General features: G+C 47.2%; 1 protein-coding gene across 3 annotated transcripts in view; it reads right to left on the bottom strand.

Moving 5' to 3' along the window:
- The window catches only part of ankrd11 (ankyrin repeat domain 11), a 169,534-nt gene that overhangs the window by 76,117 nt on the left and 75,172 nt on the right, over positions 1-18,245 (bottom strand). The window lies entirely within an intron of this gene.

Raw genomic sequence — 18,245 nt, 5'->3', positions numbered from 1 at the left:
AGAGATGCATCTTCACAGTTCTTCCATCCTGAAGGCCACATGCTCAGCTCTTCAGCACAGGAACACTGAAGCAGAAAAACACACATGCAGCAGTGGAAACCTTCTTAAAACCGTTTGCATGGCTGCACTTTTTCCCCTCTGAGTGAGTCAGCGTGTGCAACATATTGAGGGATGCAAAGTCATGGAGAGTGAAAGAGGTGAGGGATACCAGGGCATACATAAAGCCACCAAGAAACCCTGCTATTGTGGGATGAACAAGGTGACTGTCACCTAAAGGTGACTAGTTTACGTCCCTGCATATTAACCCATTGATACCTGATGCAGCATTTGCGTGTATAGCCCTCATTTGTGTGTGTATCCCTTTAAGATTTAAAGGGATACACACACAAATGCAGGTATCAATGGGTTAAATCAGTGTGTACAATTACACAGATATTATGCAACGCTCAATATGGACAGAGGTGATCTGCATGTGTGTGTGTGTGTGTGTGTGTGTTTGGCCTAACCAATAGGATTTTGGATCCAATAACAATGTTGATCATTAAAGAGGGGAAATTACCAATAGCCAATATCTGCTGTTGAAGAATTTATTGGGTCGTTCACTGATAGCTTGATAGCAGAATGACCTGCAGTCCAACTTGGAGAGATCAAAATAAAAGATGGCTTCTGTGTATAAAGGCTACATCTTTCTTAAAGAGATACTCAACACTTGCAACTCAGAGCCATCAGTCAGCCGTGGCTCCACCCACTCTACATTTGGATAGGATGAACTTTTGTGGGGCGGGGCAAATTTCAGAGCCAATGGACCTTCACAGACAGCTAGCGCTGTGAACGGACCTGTCCTCTTGCTGCGTTCTTCCCATCCACCCCTCCCTTCTCCTACCAAACACCAGCAGTGTTTGCATACTTCCCAGAAAGCATTGCGGCGGCATAACTTTTTACAAGAAAACAACCAAATCAGGCTGAAAAGTGTTAGAAATAATATTTATTTTTAACACAACACACATGCAATTCTGGAATATTTGAATATTGGCCAAAATGAAATGAAACCCTAAGTGTATTCACACATACTGCGATGGGTTTATATATATCCCTCGCAAATATAGCCATGATTGGGAAGTTTGACGAGCGGAACACGGTTGCACTGTGATGTCCACTCCAACAAGACTTGACACCCACTTTTTTAATAAAAACACATTTATGCCATGACTTTACATAATGTATATTTGTGTCGCATCATTTAGCCTGTGCTGTGATCTGCAGGAGCGTCAGGTACAAGTTATAAAACTAAGCCTGCCCTAAATGAGCCGAGTGGGGGCTTGTTCGCTATTGTGAAAGTTAGCGTTAGCGCAATACTGAGGGTTCCAAAATGTCACCGATACGCTGGGATGTGTTTACAACATATGTCTAAAGATCATGGAAGTGGATGGTATCAGGAATGTCACTGATAGTTACAGCCTTTATCTAAAGGTAATAGAAGTGTATGGATGCATCAGGACCACCGGGGGAGTGAGCCAACACCAGTCAAAGCAGTCCGGGTCTGTGTTATTCAGTGTAGCTCGAGGCTAAATTAGCCTCGAGCATATTAGCCAGGCTAATATGCTAGAGTGACGGCAGACAGGAGTTGGCTAATAGCATTGGCCGAAGTTTTGCAATGAAAGCTAGAGCAGTTTCTTGAAATGCAACTAGCCGAAATATTCACATAAAACAACACAGCGTATTGCTGGTGGTGGCTGTGACACCGGTGCTGCCCTACTGGGGCAGTGGGTTAGAGAAACTATCCGGGGGGGAATGCAGGATTGCAGCCAAACACCCTCTGGAGGCAGCGGAGCTGCTAGGCCCAGTTGTCGCAGCCATTTCAGCCTGATGTCCGAGTCTCCGGGAAACTGGTGCACTGAACACCGGTGTCCCTTTTGCACCCGGGAACACAACACTTTCGACCCATGACTATCCCTAACCTGTCCCTGGACACTCAACTCAACTCAACAAACAGACGAACATTATTATTTATTTATTTTTTACAAACACAACCTAGGCTACCTGACGTACTCTAAAGCTAAAGCTAAACTACTAAATACTACAAACAACTACAATTTACACTATGAACTCTAATCAAAACGCTCCACAAATCTCTCTCTATCTCTATTCAACAATTCTCCACACTCCACATGCCCCGCTGTTGAGTCTCTCTTTAATGGTGAAGGAAAATGTTCATATAAATAAAAAGGGGGCGGAGCAAGGAAGTGATTGTTTTACAGAATAGTGTGTGTGTGTGTGTGTGTGTGTGTGTGTGTGTGTGTGCATGTGTGTGTGTGTGTGTGTGTGTGTGTGTGTGTGTATGGGCACAGCACTGTGAGCTGAGGTGCATACAGAGCTGCCTAGTGCTTCTGCCTATACATTGTTGTTGCCTGTGGAGCTAGCTCTGGCCTGCCCCTCCCCCATTCCTCTCTCTCTCTCTGTGTCTGTCTCTGTCTCTCTCTCTCCCCTTCCCCTGACTGCGGCAGGCAGGCAGGCAGGCAGGGCAGATGGTATCCTAGCAAGCAGAATGACCCTGGCATTCCTGCCTGCTTGTTTTGATCCTGCAGTCCTGATTGTTCCAGCCTAATCCCACACTAGCCAGAGCTCCTGGAGCGCTGCCAGCACTCCTATTAAACACACAAAGGCTTTTCATTCCAGCTAGCGCGCTAGCTAGCCAGCCTACAGGTTAGCCTTGTGCCGTCATCACTGGCTCTCTCTCTGGTGCTTAGCTAGCCAGCCTACACGTTAGCCTCGTGCGTCATCACTGGTTCTCTCCCTGCTGCTTAGCTAGCCAGCCTACATGTTAGCCTTGTGCCGTCATCACTGGCTCTCTCTCTGCTGCTTAGCTAGCCAGCCTACATGTTAGCCTCGTGCCGTCATCACTGGCTCTCTGCTGCTTAGCTAGCCAGCCTACACGTTAGCCTTGTGCGTCATCACTGGCTCTCTCTCTGCTGCTTAGCTAGCCAGCCTACACGTTAGCCTTGTGCCGTCATCACTGGCTCTCTCTCTGTTGCTTAGCTAGCCAGCCTACACATTAGCCTCGTGCCGTCATCACTGGCTCTCTCTCTGTTGCTTAACTAGCCAGCCTACATGTTAGCCTTGTGCCGTCATCACTGGCTCTCTCTGCTGCTTAGCTAGCCAGCCTACACGTTAGCCTTGTGCCGTCATCACTGGCTCTCTCTCTGCTGCTTAGCTAGCTAGCCTACATGTTAGCCTTGTGCCATCATCACTGGCTCTCTCTGCTGCTTAGCTAGCCAGCCTACACGTTAGCCTTGTGCCATCATCACTGGCTCTCTCTGTTGCTTAGCTAGCTAGCCTACACGTTAGCCTTGTGCCATCATCACTGGCTCTCTCTGCTGCTTAGCTAGCCAGCCTACACGTTAGCCTTGTGCCGTCATCACTGGCTCTCTCTCTGCTGCTTAGCTAGCTAGCCTACATGTTAGCCTTGTGCCATCATCACTGGCTCTCTCTCTGCTGCTTAGCTAGCCAGCCTACATGTTAGCATTGTGCTGTCATCACTGGCTCTCTCTGTTGCTTAGCTAGCTAGCCTACATGTTAGCATTGTGCCATCATCACTGGCTCTCTATGTTGCTTAGCTAGCCAGCCTACATGTTAGCATTGTGCTGTCATCACTAGCTCTCTCTGCTGCTTAGCTAGCCAGCCTACATGTTAGCCTTGTGCCGTCATCACTGGCTCTCTCTGCTGCTTAGCTAGCCTACATGTTAGCCTTGTACCGTCATCACTGGCTCTCTCTGCTGCTTAGCTAGTAGGGCTGCACGATATTGGAAAAAACTGACATTGCGATATTCCCCGCCCATGCGATATATATTGCGATATGAAAAAATACAGATTTTCACCAGATTAGCTCTATTTGAAAGAAAATAATATTTCTAGAATGATTGGGATGATTTTGTAGAGGAGTCCATCTGATTTTGGAGGGGAAATTAGGTATTTTAATGTTTCTCAACCACTGGGCTGTGACCTACTGGTAGGCCTCAGAGCGTCATCTATCAGGGTGCATACACATTTTGACCAATGGATTTCCATGACTTACATACATGAAAAAGTGAGTTATGACATTCTACTTTAAAATGTCACTAGCCTATACTTCACTATGTGTAATGCAGCCTTTAAAACCAGGGAAAGACAACATGTATGCTGTATCACCATATTACCATCCAACATCTAAGACCATATGGTCTCAAATCACAATACAATATGGATATAAATTTGATATATTGCCCACCCCTAATATTGAGTGCCAGAATCTACCTCCCAATGATGCTATTTGCAGAAAAACATTAGATTTAATTGATTATAATCACTGCTTTCAACTTCTTTCGTTCTTCTAACGTTTCAATAAATCAACAATGAAACACCGCTGCCACTTCACACATGGTTACTTCACACACTTGGTCTGACCCCCCTCCAGAAACTACCAAGTGGTACGCTCCGCATTTGGGGAGTTCCGGTTTTTGAGCGCACGCAGGGCAGTACAGAGATGAGGATTCACATGCAGCCGACCGGTGACAAACAATTCATTCGTGAAAAGTAATAAATATATATTTAATTGCCCAGCTATGTCTATTGTCTTTTTATTTTCACCGACATGTTTTGTGTAAATGAGTCGCTATGTATGATTACCTCTACCGTAACGTTACTGCTATCATCTGATGCATCATCAGACTGAGGGGGAGAGAGAGCTGCGGTGATACACGGACAACTTCTCAGTAATCACTTTAGCCTTCGTGTCATAAGTTGCGGTCTTGCTTTTTGGTGTTTCAAGAGTAAATATCTCCACTCCACGGACATGTTGAGTTACAGCTGCCAGCCTGCTGTATACTAGTGCGCTGCAAGCTGTGGACAAGTCCGCCTCGCAATCACATCGTTTACAGACAGGCTACTGTCAGCAACGCAACATAAGCAAAAACAATTCAATTTTGCTCTCTGTGCATGTTTGTTGTGTTGAAGCTAAGCATTAAATGAGTGAGTACAGTAGCTCTCCTTTGAGAGAGCCTGCATTTCACTCAGTAGGCTACCCCTAAAGTGAGAGTTTATCAAGCAACATGACGAGTTAATTTGCTTTTGACATCGCACGTCCTGCGATGTGACTATCGCGCATGCGCACATCGCAATGTCGATGTGTAAACGATATATCGTTCAGCCCTATTAGCTAGCCAGCCTACATGTTAGCCTTGTACCGTCATCACTGGCTCTCTCTGTTGCTTAGCTAGCCTACATGTTAGCATTGTGCTGTCATCACTAGCTCTCTCTGCTGCTTAGCTAGCCAGCCTACATGTTAGCCTTGTACCGTCATCACTGGCTCTCTGTTGCTTAGCTAGCCTACACGTTAGCCTTGTGCCATCATCACTGGCTCTCTCTGTTGCTTAACTAGCCAGCCTACATGTTAGCCTTGTACCGTCATCACTGGCTCTCTCTCTGCTGCTTAGCTAGCCAGCCTACATGTTAGCCTTGTACCGTCATCACTGGCTCTCTCTGTTGCTTAGCTAGCCTACATGTTAGCCTTGTGCCGTCATCACTGGCTCTCTCTGCTGCTTAGCTAGCCTACATGTTAGCCTTGTACCGTCATCACTGGCTCTCTCTCTGCTGCTTAGCTAGCCAGCCTACATGTTAGCCTTGTACCGTCATCACTGGCTCTCTCTGTTGCTTAGCCAGCCTACATGTTAGCCTTGTACCGTCATCACTGGCTCTCTCTGCTGCTTAGCTAGCCTACATGTTAGCCTTGTACCGTCATCACTGGCTCTCTCTGCTGCTTAGCTAGCCTACATGTTAGCCTTGTGCCGTCATCACTGGCTCTCTCTGCTGCTTAGCTAGCCTACATGTTAGCCTTGTGCCATCATCACTGGCTCTCTCTGCTGCTTAGCTAGCCTACATGTTAGCCTTGTGCCGTCATCACTGGCTCTCTCTGCTGCTTAGCTAGTCTACATGTTAGCCTTGTGCCGTCATCACTGGCTCTCTCTGCTGCTTAGCTAGCCTACATGTTAGCCTTGTGCTGTCATCACTAGCTCTCTCTGTTGCTTAGCTAGCCAGCCTACATGTTAGCCTTGTGCCGTCATCACTGGCTCTCTCTGCTGCTTAGCTAGCCTACATGTTAGCCTTGTACCGTCATCACTGGCTCTCTCTGCTGCTTAGCTAGCCAGCCTACATGTTAGCCTTGTGCCGTCATCACTGGCTCTCTCTGCTGCTTAGCTAGCCTACATGTTAGCCTTGTACCGTCATCACTGGCTCTCTCTGCTGCTTAGCTAGCCTACATGTTAGCCTTGTGCCGTCATCACTGGCTCTCTCTGCTGTGTTCCGTCTTCTCCTCGCCTTGCCTTGTCTGTCTATTTCTTCTCCCCAGTGTGATCTAACCGCCTTCTGTTTCAACACAGCGAGCCTCTCCTCTCCTCTCCTCTCCTCTCGTCTCGTCTCCTCTCCTCTCCTCTCCTCTCCTCTCTCCTCTCTCCTCTCCGCTCACCAGGCTTCAAAACACCACTCCATATTCCTCTGGCTGCTTTTTGGCCATTTTGAAAACAGCCGCTGACTCCAATGCACTTTGTGATACCGTTTGTATAGAGACAGTTTGTATAGTGACACACAACTCTGGCAAATACAATGTTGAAGCCCTGGATTTGAAAGCAGAGTCTTTATTTTCCCCTGATGTCAACGTTGAGCACCTTTTTAAATAGCAGCACGGCTATTTACTGATATAAGCACTGTTTTTATAGACGTAGCTAAAGCGGCATTAGCTTTCAGTCAGAATGGGGGAGAGCATGGTTTGATCAGATGAACCTGTGAGAGGCACACCGAGCGCCCCCAGGGATCCTCCTAGCAGTGGTAAAGAACAAAGACAAATAAAAGATGATGGTAAATATGAAAAAGACAGCTTTATATGATAGGTACGCGTGTGTGCAACATAGAATATGATAAAGGGCTGATGAGAAAAGCATCGATAAATTACTGTCACTTTACACGGTAACATAATCAGCCTTCTGGCTATCATGTAAATCAAACAGCTGTGAGAGTTGCAGTCACGGTAATACTGTGTCATCTGCTAGCCGTGGATTGTTTTTTTTATCTTTTAAAAATGGTGAAGCTTTGTGTATCTGGACTATATGAAATATTGACACACAAAAGTTCAGAAACAAATCAAAAAACAAAACAAATGGGACATCCTTGGTGCACACCTCTTGAAATGCCTTTTGGAAACGTATAACAGAGCTATTTATGCCTTTATAGAACATAGCAATATTATTAATACAATTATTCCCAATATTCCCAATTCCAATGTATAACGAAAGAGTGTTCAATCGAATTGAACGTCTTGTGAAAATCAAGGAATACAAATTCAGATTCAGATGCATTATTTGAAATAATGCATGTACTGATAACTGATTTGGCTATGCACTGCAAACACACGCTGTGAAACACTCCCTCCTTCTCGCTGGCTCCTTCACTTTGCTCTGTTGTCTTTCAGCTCAAATCAAAGATTATGACTGAGAATTCTACAGCATGTTGCCTAGCAACCTACGCAAGAAAGCCACACTACACGAGATCACAGGAGCAACGTGCGCGCCCACGGCCGCACGCACACACACACACATCTTAACAATGTATTTATGTCCACATAGAGGAGAATGGTACACAGGACACAAATACTGGAGGTCTTCACAATACAAAACATAGTATTCCACCATTATGATAGCAGAGGCAGCACAGTACTCTGCAAACCGTTTAGCTTCCTTTTTGGGCATCAACCAACCTGTGACTGTGAGTCTGTCCTAGGCTGCCAAATATGAAGGCAAACACTATAACCTAGCCCCTCCCCCCACCACACACACACCTTCATAATACCATTTATTCTCATTAAAAAAAAAATGCAATCCAATGTGTCAGGGTAAAGGGCACATTTTCCAGACATTATCAAATTCAATAAGTTACAAGTGTTGATTTCCACAATATATTCATGCTATTTATTCTGAGTGATCTAGCCTGTCGTGAATATTCAGATGAAATGTCAGATGGTCAGGAAAACAGAAAGGCCCAGGCTTCTACCAATCGTTTGCAAAGCGTCAGTTGTGTTTGGCTTACTGTGCTGCTAAGCTAAGGCACGTTGCTAGGTGAGTGACAACACAGTCATGTGACAAAGGAGAGGGGGAGGGAGGGGGGAGACAGCGTCACAGAGAGAGAGAGAGAGAGAGAGAGAGATGTTACGAGGCAGACACTCCTCTGCTCCATTTGAAGACAGGTCATAAAAAGGGCGAGCTACAGCATATTTACCAACACAAAGTGTTCAGTGCAGAGTCCAGTCCAGCTCAGCTCAGCTCCACCACATGGCATTTAGCCCAGAGCCGTACATATAGAAGAGTCGCGACATCCTCATTCACTCCAATGGACCCGTTTTTTACTCTCAAGAGTTCCAGGAAGTAAGGTCCTGGATTAAGCAGCACTGTCGAGTTGCAGCAAAATGGAGAATTTGTGTTGTACTTTGAAAGATTTTTTTTAAATTATCAAATTGTACATTATCAGCTTTATTTTAACATTCAAAAGTAGCGCGAGACCCTTTCCTGGCTTTTCATTGGCTAATAATGAGTCACGCATTTTGGTCCTCCGCTGACGCCACTCTCTCTTCTAGAGGACACTAGTTTAGCCTACTCAAAGCTACCCCAGAATGCTGCTATTTGAAAACGTACTGCTGCTTGTATAAAGAGCACTTTGGTCAGGTGGCTTTTCTTCTTCACAATTCAAAACGTTATAATTCAAATACGTTATAAGGCAAATAGCAACAGTGTGTATTGCTGCTGCTCTTACTGGAGGGCTTCTCTGAAAGTCCCTTATCTAGAGGCCTATGCAGTCTCATCAATGCAGATGATGTAACAGAGCTCCACGCAGCCTAGCCAGCCTGCTGTACTTAAGACTCCATCAGGCTTAGCGATCAATAGGAGAAGAACCGGGCTTTGTGCTGCGGCTGCCGCAGTGCAATAAAAGCTGGGTCGGGCCCGGCCGGGCCCGGCTAAAGCTAAGGCTGATGAAAAAGACTGGCTGGGATTAGCAGCAATCCCTGCCCTCCACCCCTCCACAGCGCCCCCTACCTCTGGAACACAAACACCTGAACTGTCATGGTTAGCCACGTGCACTTTATTATCCCCCTCTACCCAACCTCTTCACCATCACACTGACACAGCAGGTAGTCCTCCTGACCAGGGGCTGTGCTGTGGGGTGTGTGTGCATGTGTGTGTGTGTGTGTGTGTGTGTGTGTGTGTGTGCGTGTGCTAAGCTGGCCCCCCACACCTCCTCTCACTGCCACCCATGACATCAGCTGTCACATCTACACAGCGCCACCTCTGGCTGAGACGCTGGGAGACGAGATACCACCGGCGTGGAACGAAGCTAAGCCGTCTCCCAGGCTGGTGAAGGTATCTGTGGTGGGGATGCACCATACCAGTATCGCACTCGTTAAAACTACTGATACAACCGTTACTGCACCCCATCACACTTTACGGCAACGCTAACCTGAAAACTGAAACTAATGCATAACGCATAGATTATTTATTTTGTAGCGACAGATGGCCTTAAACGCCACACTCACGTGACACGAGAGAGGCGAGGTAACGTGCATCCAGACACCATAAACAGTAATATTTCCGACCAGTGAGAGGCAATGTGCCAGCAATGTGCCGTAAGGCATCTAGTCTGCCTGAAAGCTATCTGAAGAAGAAGAACGTGCATCCAGACTTTATGAGGGACCCTGAAGGCATCATGTGACTGGCTAGCTAGGTGCTGCTGCAGGCAGCTGAAACAGTGTTTTCTCTGCTATCAACCTTGTTAATCTCGCTATATTCTTCATCACAGTGGGTCATGACCCACTGTGCACTTAAACGGGCACTAGTTCTGCATAAGCACCTGCAGCTCTCTCCTTATTTTACTGACTTTCTCACTAATCACATGCTTTTCTGAACGGCTAGTTATTAGCTAGCTGTTAGCGATCATGGATGTTCTCTCTCTCGGTAAGATGTTATATGTGCTGTGCATAACATTACTTATTTGCGGGAGTGCATGGGAGAAGTCTCCTGCTGGTGTTGAGGTCCAGTGTGATGGCAGAGAAACGTGTGTTTGCTGTGTCGCGTGTAACGTTAGTTAGAGGAGGCTCACACACACACACGCGCGATTGCTGACATTGTGATTGGATTAATCGTGCAGCACTAATGCCTAAAAGCCTAAAATTGTAGTCAAATTTTATTCCACACATTATCCTGCCAAATATATATGATTGAATACGGTTAATCACACTGTTTTGGGAAAAATATCTGTATGATGCTTTTACTCATAAGCATGCAGCTATACAACAAAGCTTCCAGTATTGCCCCTACTCACAATATAACACAAGCCAGCAAAATCATTTAAAAATAAACATTTTCCATCTTTGCTCATATAAAAGTATGAAAGTATGGTTATGAAACAGCCACTCGGTGTGCCGTTTCAACGCTATGCCTCGCACTTCTTCTCTGGCCCGTGACATCATCACTGCTCTATATTTAGCTGCTCACCCCCCTGCTGGGTCTCACTCCTCTGTCAGTGCCTGGGCCCAGTCTCACTCCTGTCAGTGCCTGGGCCCAGTCTCACTCCTCTTGTCAGTGCCTGGGCCCAGTCTCACTCCTCTGTCAGTGCCTGGGCCCAGTCTCACTCCTGTCAGTGCCTGGGCCCAGTCTCACTCCTCTGTCAGTGCCTGGGCCCAGTCTCACTCCTCTGTCAGTGCCTGGGCCCAGTCTCACTCCTCTGTCAGTGCCTGGGCCCAGTCTCACTCCTCTGTCAGTGCCTGGGCCCAGTCTCAGTACTCTGTCAGTGCCTGGGCCCAGTCTCACTCCTCTGTCAGTGCCTGGGCCCAGTCTCACTCCTCTGTCAGTGCCTGGGCCCAGTCTCAGTACTCTGTCAGTGCCTGGGCCCAGTCTCAGTACTCTGATGGCTCATCTCTCCTGTAGCTCGGGGGCAGCTCGTAAAAGCAGGAATGAGGAGAAAGGGAGAAAGGAAGAGAAGGTCTGAAAGCAGAGATAAAGAGGCAGAGGGTCATTGAGACAGACAGACACAGAGGAGAGGAGAGGAGGGTGCAGAGGAACAGTGTGAATAGCTGTGCTGTAAATCTGTCTCTCCATAAAGTCTCCCTGTGAGAATGGCTCACGTGTTGCCTCGTTACGCCACACACACACACACACACACACACACAACCACACGCACACACAACCACACGCACACACAGACACACACACACTTCAAACATACACACAAAATAAGCCCTGCAGAGCTCTGCAATACTACACTGCACTCTTCGACTGCTGCTCAAAGGTAGACTATAAAAGACTGTGTGTGTGTGTGTGTGTGTGTGTGTGTGTGTGTGTGTGTGTGTGTGTGTGTGTGTGTGTGTGTGTGTGTGGGGGGGGGGGGGGGGGGGGGGGGGGGGATGTTCTATTGTATGCCCATGCTTAAGTTAACTACGCTTACGTATATTATCTGATTGCAATGTTACACAGCGGTTTACACAGCTCCTTAGTATATATTTAATTGTAAGCATACTTTTAAGCTAACTTATTATATTTGAGTGCAATGTTACACTTTTTTATTCTCCTATATCAGGGGCATTCAATTAAAATTCATAGAGGTCCAGTTAGAGAAAATGTCCTCAAGCAAAGGTCCAGAACATTGTGACATAGTTGTAGGGCTGCACGATTATGGCAAAAATCATAATCACGATTATTTTGATTGATATTGAGATCACGATTATTTAACACGATTACTCATTGACATTGAGAACATCATGAATTTATTCAACATTTACACTGCCTTTTTATTTAACATTGGATGTCTTTGGATTTTAGATATAATTGAAAATAAATAAGTGAAAATAAATAAAAGTGCAAAGATTTAGAAATAAAATAAAAACTAAAATAAATATACAGTATAGGCCTACTATGTTGCAGTGAAATGCCACAACCAACTGCAACTATTAATCTACATTCAATATGTTGGTAAACATCTGAACTAGTAGTCCTTAAACCTCAAAACTAACCAAATGAGAACGCTATTGAGTAACGTTCGTTTACATTACATTAAATTACTCATTTGGCAGATGCTTTTATCCAAAGCGACTTACGTCGTTTAGGTTCATAATAGGCTATTGTTAATGTTTATCTGTGAGCTCGTTAGCTGTTGAATATGCGGTCGCATTGTAAAGAGTGTCCTGAATCAATGACTGTATGCGGTGGCAGTAACTAGATGGGGCTTTGTATTTTTGTTCGTTTAGCGTTTATTGCTTGGTCATAGACCACTTTGTGAGTGGATTTCAAGTGATTAAACAAAGAGGGAGAGGTTGTGTGCTGCCACGACCGCGCATATCTTGCGCTGTTTGTTCCAAGTCTGTGGCTGTGATTGACAGGTGGGTCAAAACTCGCATCGCAATTCCGTGCTGTATATTCGCATCGCTCTTGATGTGTGGACCTTTAAACTCAGCGAAACCATAGTGTTTCCACCCCACATACGTTGTTTTACCTCTCCTCTCGACCAGCGGCTCTCTTTCTGTGACTTCTCTCATCTTATTCTTGTGCTACCACGGAAATAAGCGGGGAGGAGAAACGTGCAGTGTGGCTCTCTGTTCACATGACAGTCATTCCCAACTCGAGCGGTGTGTGTGTGTTTTGGGCTTTGGGGGAGGGGCCGAGCACACCGCTGCAAAGGAAGGGGTGCGCTTGATTTACAACACAAGACAGAACGAGAGTGACAAGAGCCGCAAAATCGTTGTATGTCGATTATCTTGTTTTCATAATCGTGGACAGCCCAAATCGTAATCATGATTAAAATTCGATTAATCGCCCAGCCCTACATAGTTGGTACATACATGTTATGATTCAGTGCCATTGAACTTAGGCTACTTCAATGATTGCAGTAGCCTAATGGTACAATGTCTGTATGTAGTCAACGACTGACTGTTAAATCAAAATAAACATCAACAATGTTTATTTACAGTTTTCATATTTAACTGGATTAATTATAAATAACTAGCCTACACTAATAATAAATACATGTCCATGAGAACAATGAATGAACATCTAAGAGTCTGCCTGCTCCGGATTAAAACTAAATATTTGTTTTTGTCGTCTACTCGTTTCTTTTGAGCACGCCATGTGAAATGACTTCTATCTCTCGCCTCCGTCCGTGTGTCACTGACACTCTCTCACCTGCAGCACTGGAACAGGCAGAATCTAATCGGATATTTGATTGGCTGAGCAGCATCACGTGTGATGATTTACAGCTCATGCATTGGTCTGTGAGCTTCCTGGCAGATAAAGCAGTACCGTAAAGGCTAGAAAAGCACGTGCCGGTTAAAATAAAATAGCTCAGTGAAATGTAACAATTCTCAATGATTTGTAGGTTATAGGGCTCGGTCGGTCCGGATAGGACGGCGTCTGGGTCCGGATGCGGACCGGAGTCCGGACTTTGAGGATCGCTGTCCTATATCTTTAACTGTACGCACATTTTAGCTTTTGTTTTTGTTTTCATTTTACACCTGCTTTGGTATCAACGTATACGTATGTTTCTCATGCCAATAAAGCCCCTTTGAATTGAAGTGAATTGAGAGAGAGAAAGAGAGAGAGAGAGAGAGAGAGAGAGAGAGAGAGAGAGAGAGAGAGGGGGGATGGGGGTGTGCGTGTGTGTGTGTGTGTGTGTGTGTGTGTGTGAGAGAGAGCGAGATGGGGTGTGTGTGTGTGTGTGTGTGTGTGTGTGTGTGTGTGTGTGTGTGTGTGTGTGTGTGTGTGTGACTGGCATTTCAAACATCCTCCCTGCACAAAATAACATCCTGGGAAGATAATCTGTGAGCGTGTGACAATGTATTCAGGCTCACGTTCCTGCAGTGTGAACACCATGGAGCGCTGGAGGAGGAAGTGCAGCGTTCCTGCAGTGTGAACACCATGGAGCGCTGGAGGAGGAAGTGCAGCGTTCCTGCAGTGTGAACACCATGGAGCGCTGGAGGAGGAAGTGCAGGAGACCAAACCAGTGTGTTGCTGCTGGTGACTTCTGCCTGGAGATACCCAGCTCTCAGCTTCAGCACCATACATCTCATCTGCTCTGCCATGCTCACCACCACCTCGCCCATACAATACATTCACTATGTTCCTCTCCTCACCCCCATGCTTCTCCCTCTCTCTCTCTCCTCTCTGTCTCTCTCTCCTCTGTCTCTCTTTCTCCTCTCTCTGTCTCCCTCTCTCCTCTGTCTCCCTCTCTCCTCTGTCTCTCTCTCTCCTCTGTGTCTCTCTCCCTCTCTCTCTCCTCGCCGTCTCTCTCTCTCTCTTCTGTCTCTCCTCTCTCTCTCTCCTATGTCTCTCTCTCTCCCTCTCTCTCTGTGTCTCTCTCTCTCTCTCTCTCTCTCTCTCTCTCTCTCTCTCTCTCTCTCTCTCTCTCTCTCTCTCTCTCTCTCTCTCTCTCCTCTCTCTCTCTCTCTCTCTCTCTCTCTCTCTCTCTCTCTCTCTCTCTCATCACTGCCCACTCCTCCAGCAGCCATGCCTCCTGCTGCTGCAGGCCTCCTCTGTCTGTAAAGCACACAGGAGACTGGCTGTGTTGTAAAATGAGCTACAGTGGGATGCAGAGAGAGAAGGTTTGTGGTGTCTTGGATGACTGCGAGCAAGAAGCAATATACCACCACCCCCAGTCAGATACCACCACCCCCAGTCAGATGGAGTCTCTTGAGCAAAACACAACCATTTGCTCTGTCTGACGCAGAAGGAGAGCAGTCAGTCGGCAACCATATCGTTTGCACGATACCATAGCACTATTCCATAGGAGGTATTTAAAACCAGCGGCAGCAGAAGCTGTCTGCTGGTGTCTTTGGAGAACTGTGTTTGAGAGAGGAACAGCTCGTGGTACAGTAGCGTTCCAGAGCAGTAGCAGTCATCAGGGAGAGCTCAGAGGTTTGGCCAGCTATGGTCAGAGGCAGCGGGGAGCTACTTTGGTCATCCAAAGTGAAAGCACACAGGCCTTGTTATCCCACCCAGAGCACTTAGCATTGGGCTAGTGGTCAAAAGCAGCCAACATGCAACACGAAATCGTCTCAAATGTGATACTTTCTGTTATCTCTTAATTAAGCTCGGCCAGGCTGTCATGAGTGATCATCTTCTACACCCAAGTGCAGAGCCTCATACCTCCAAATCCACATGGTGTGACTGTGAGAGATCAGAGCCTCATACCTTGCCCTGCACCCTCCCCTGCGTCTACTCACAATCTTTCCAATCATCAACTGGCTTTCCAGAACACAGGCATGGTCTCTGGTAGAGATGCACCGATCGCCCGATCGGATTCAGTTCTGATCCGATTCCGATATCTGAATGTGGATATCTGTCGAAACCGATACTGATTCCCATACCAGAGCTCTTGGCAACTCTCCCAAGGAGCTGCAGCCTCCACGTTTACATAGTAGCTGGCTTCTACTGTGACATCATTTAGTATTTTGGTTTGGTAATCAATTATCTCATAGCAATATTCAATTAAACAATTAATAAAGGTCATTAGATATTTGTACTACTACTTACTAGCACAGTTTCATGTTATGTTAGGGTGGGTTCAGGGTCCAGTGCAGTGCTGCAGGCTATGAATGGAGTCTGGATCGGAATGTGGATCAGCGACGACAGTCCGATATCCGATATGTGAATTACGTCATATCAGCACCCGATACCAATATCCCATCCCTAGTCTGGCTCACAGCCTCACCTCCCTATGTCATGTGGCCGTGAGTGGAGCTGCACTGCTAGGTGGGCCTGCATGCTGCCAGGGAGCTCCACCCTCTCTCTCTCTGCAGGACAGGTGAGCACCAGATCTGCCTCAGCTCCTTCACTCCCCATGGCTCCCAGCTCCATTAGCCCCGCCCACCCCAACACCTACCCACCCACACACACACACACACACACACACAGCCATCCCCTTCTCAAACTATCAAACTGGGCCGGCCACAAGGCACACAGTTGCTATAGCAACTGCCTGTGGGGTTAACCCTTTGGGGGAGAGAGAGCATGAAGTCAGGGAGGATACGGAGGAGGGGGAAGATGCAGACACACACATAGCATAGCGAGTAATGAGGTTAGTGTCCACGTAGAAATAGAGGGTATAGAGAGAGCACGCTGCTGGTGGAGAGCCATCCTCTCTGCCCCCTCAGTGCTGCGGCCCTCCACACAGGACCTCTCTGCCCCCTCAGTGCTGTGGCCCTCCACACAGGACCTCTCTGCCCCCTCAGTGCTGTGGCCCTCCACACAGCACCTCTCTGCCCCCTCAGTGCTGCGGCCCTCCACACAGCACCTCTCTGCCCCCTCAGTGCTGCGGGCCTCCACACAGGACCTCTCTGCCCCCTCAGTGCTGTGGCCCTCCACACAGCACCTATCTGCCCCCTCAGTGCTGCGGCCCTCCACACAGGACCTATCTGCCCCCTCAGTGCTGCGGCCCTCCACACAGCACCTCTCTGCCCCCTCAGTGCTGCGGCCCTCCACACAGGACCTCTCTGCCCCCTCAGTGCTGCGGCCCTCCACACAGGACCTCTCTGCCCCCTCAGTGCTGCGGCCCTCCACACAGCACCTCTCTGCCCCCTCAGTGCTGCGGCCCTCCACACAGGACCTCTCTGCCCCCTCAGTGCTGCGGCCCTCCACACAGCACCTCTCTGCCCCCTCAGTGCTGCGGCCCTCCACACAGGACCTCTCTGCCCCCTCAGTGCTGCGGCCCTCCACACAGGACCTCTCTGCCCCCTCAGTGCTGCGGCCCTCCACACAGGACCTCTCTGCCCCCTCAGTGCTGCGGCCCTCCACACAGGACCTCCCTCTCCTGCTCGCTGAACCATGGAGATAGAACATAATGCCAACTGGGGCACAGGTGAAACGAGCATGAGGTCACCGACATTTTCTGCAGAAACCAGCACAGCTCTGTGCTGAAACGGGAGCCAAACCGGTCTGAAAGCACAACAATGAGCTTGTGTAACTGTAACTGTCCGATACCTGCGCCTTAGCTTAACCGAACTCAATGACACACACACACACACACACACACACGCACATGAACACACACACACACACGGGGGATAACAGCAACTAACTGACCAGCAGCTTGACCAGTTCAATTGATCATGAGGGATGTCAGCCATGTCCTTGATGTTGAATGCTGCCAAGGCAGCTGGTGTGTATGTGATTTAAAACGTAGCATTCCGCTAAGCCAGGGGTGGGCAACTATTTTTCATGGGGGGCCACATGAGAACCCAGATTGTTGCCGGGGGCCGAACAAATATTGTCATGCCGTAACCCATGGATGGGCAACTTTGATGATAGAGAGGGCCACAAAAAAAATTCCTCACTACCAGATTTTGCTGAGGGCTGAACGGCGCCAGCGTGAAAAATTTGGGGCATTTGAAGCCAGGTTTAGAGGAATAACTCATTTTAAATTAACAATTGTGATGTCATTATTCAGTCTTAACCACCAATATTTGATCCTTTTCCTCACTCACTCCTATGTCACCACCTGCTCTCCCTGCAGGGCTTGAAATTAACTTTTTTCACCACCTGCCAATATGGCTGCTAGATTTTAAAGTTACCAGCCAATTATAATTTCCAGTAGCCGAAATGTTTTTCTTGAAATAAACCAGAATATGAGTGGGTTAATTTAAGCATAAGTATCAGTAAGTGGCCCGGGATTCTCAAAGCCTGTGTTGAGGGTCACACAAGAACAAAAATGCACTCTTGAAGCTAAATAAATCCAAAACCAACAAGTTAATTATTTAAATTTCTACTTCAATGTAGAACAGTCATTTCTTACACATGAGATTACTTTTAGCCTTTTAGTCATAAATATTCCATATTCCAGACTGAAATGCTATAACAGAAGAGTATTGCCCAGAATGACATGAACATTTGGACACTTATTCAGCGGGTATATTGCATGTTGCGTTCAAGTAAACTGTAAAAAAAAAAAAAAAAAAAAAAAAAAAAAAATTTTTTTTTTTTTTTTTTGCAATTCCATCGCGGGCCACACAGGGGGCGCCGGCGGGCCGCATACGGCCCGCGGGCCGTATGTTGCCCATGTATGCGCTAAGCCCTGTGCTACACGTGGGACTATGGAGCCGGAGAGCGGGCGAGAGACGAGGATTAGACTTGCCATTGTTTACTTGGGCTTATCCAGGGTCCAGTACTCAATATCACAACAGCAGCAGCGGG

Source organism: Poromitra crassiceps (genome assembly GCF_964638095.1).
Source record: "Poromitra crassiceps genome assembly, chromosome: 28".
Classification (NCBI taxonomy): Eukaryota; Metazoa; Chordata; class Actinopteri; order Beryciformes; family Melamphaidae; genus Poromitra; species Poromitra crassiceps.
Note: the sequence above shows the minus strand (reverse complement) of the source record. Positions and strands in the feature narration are given on the sequence as shown.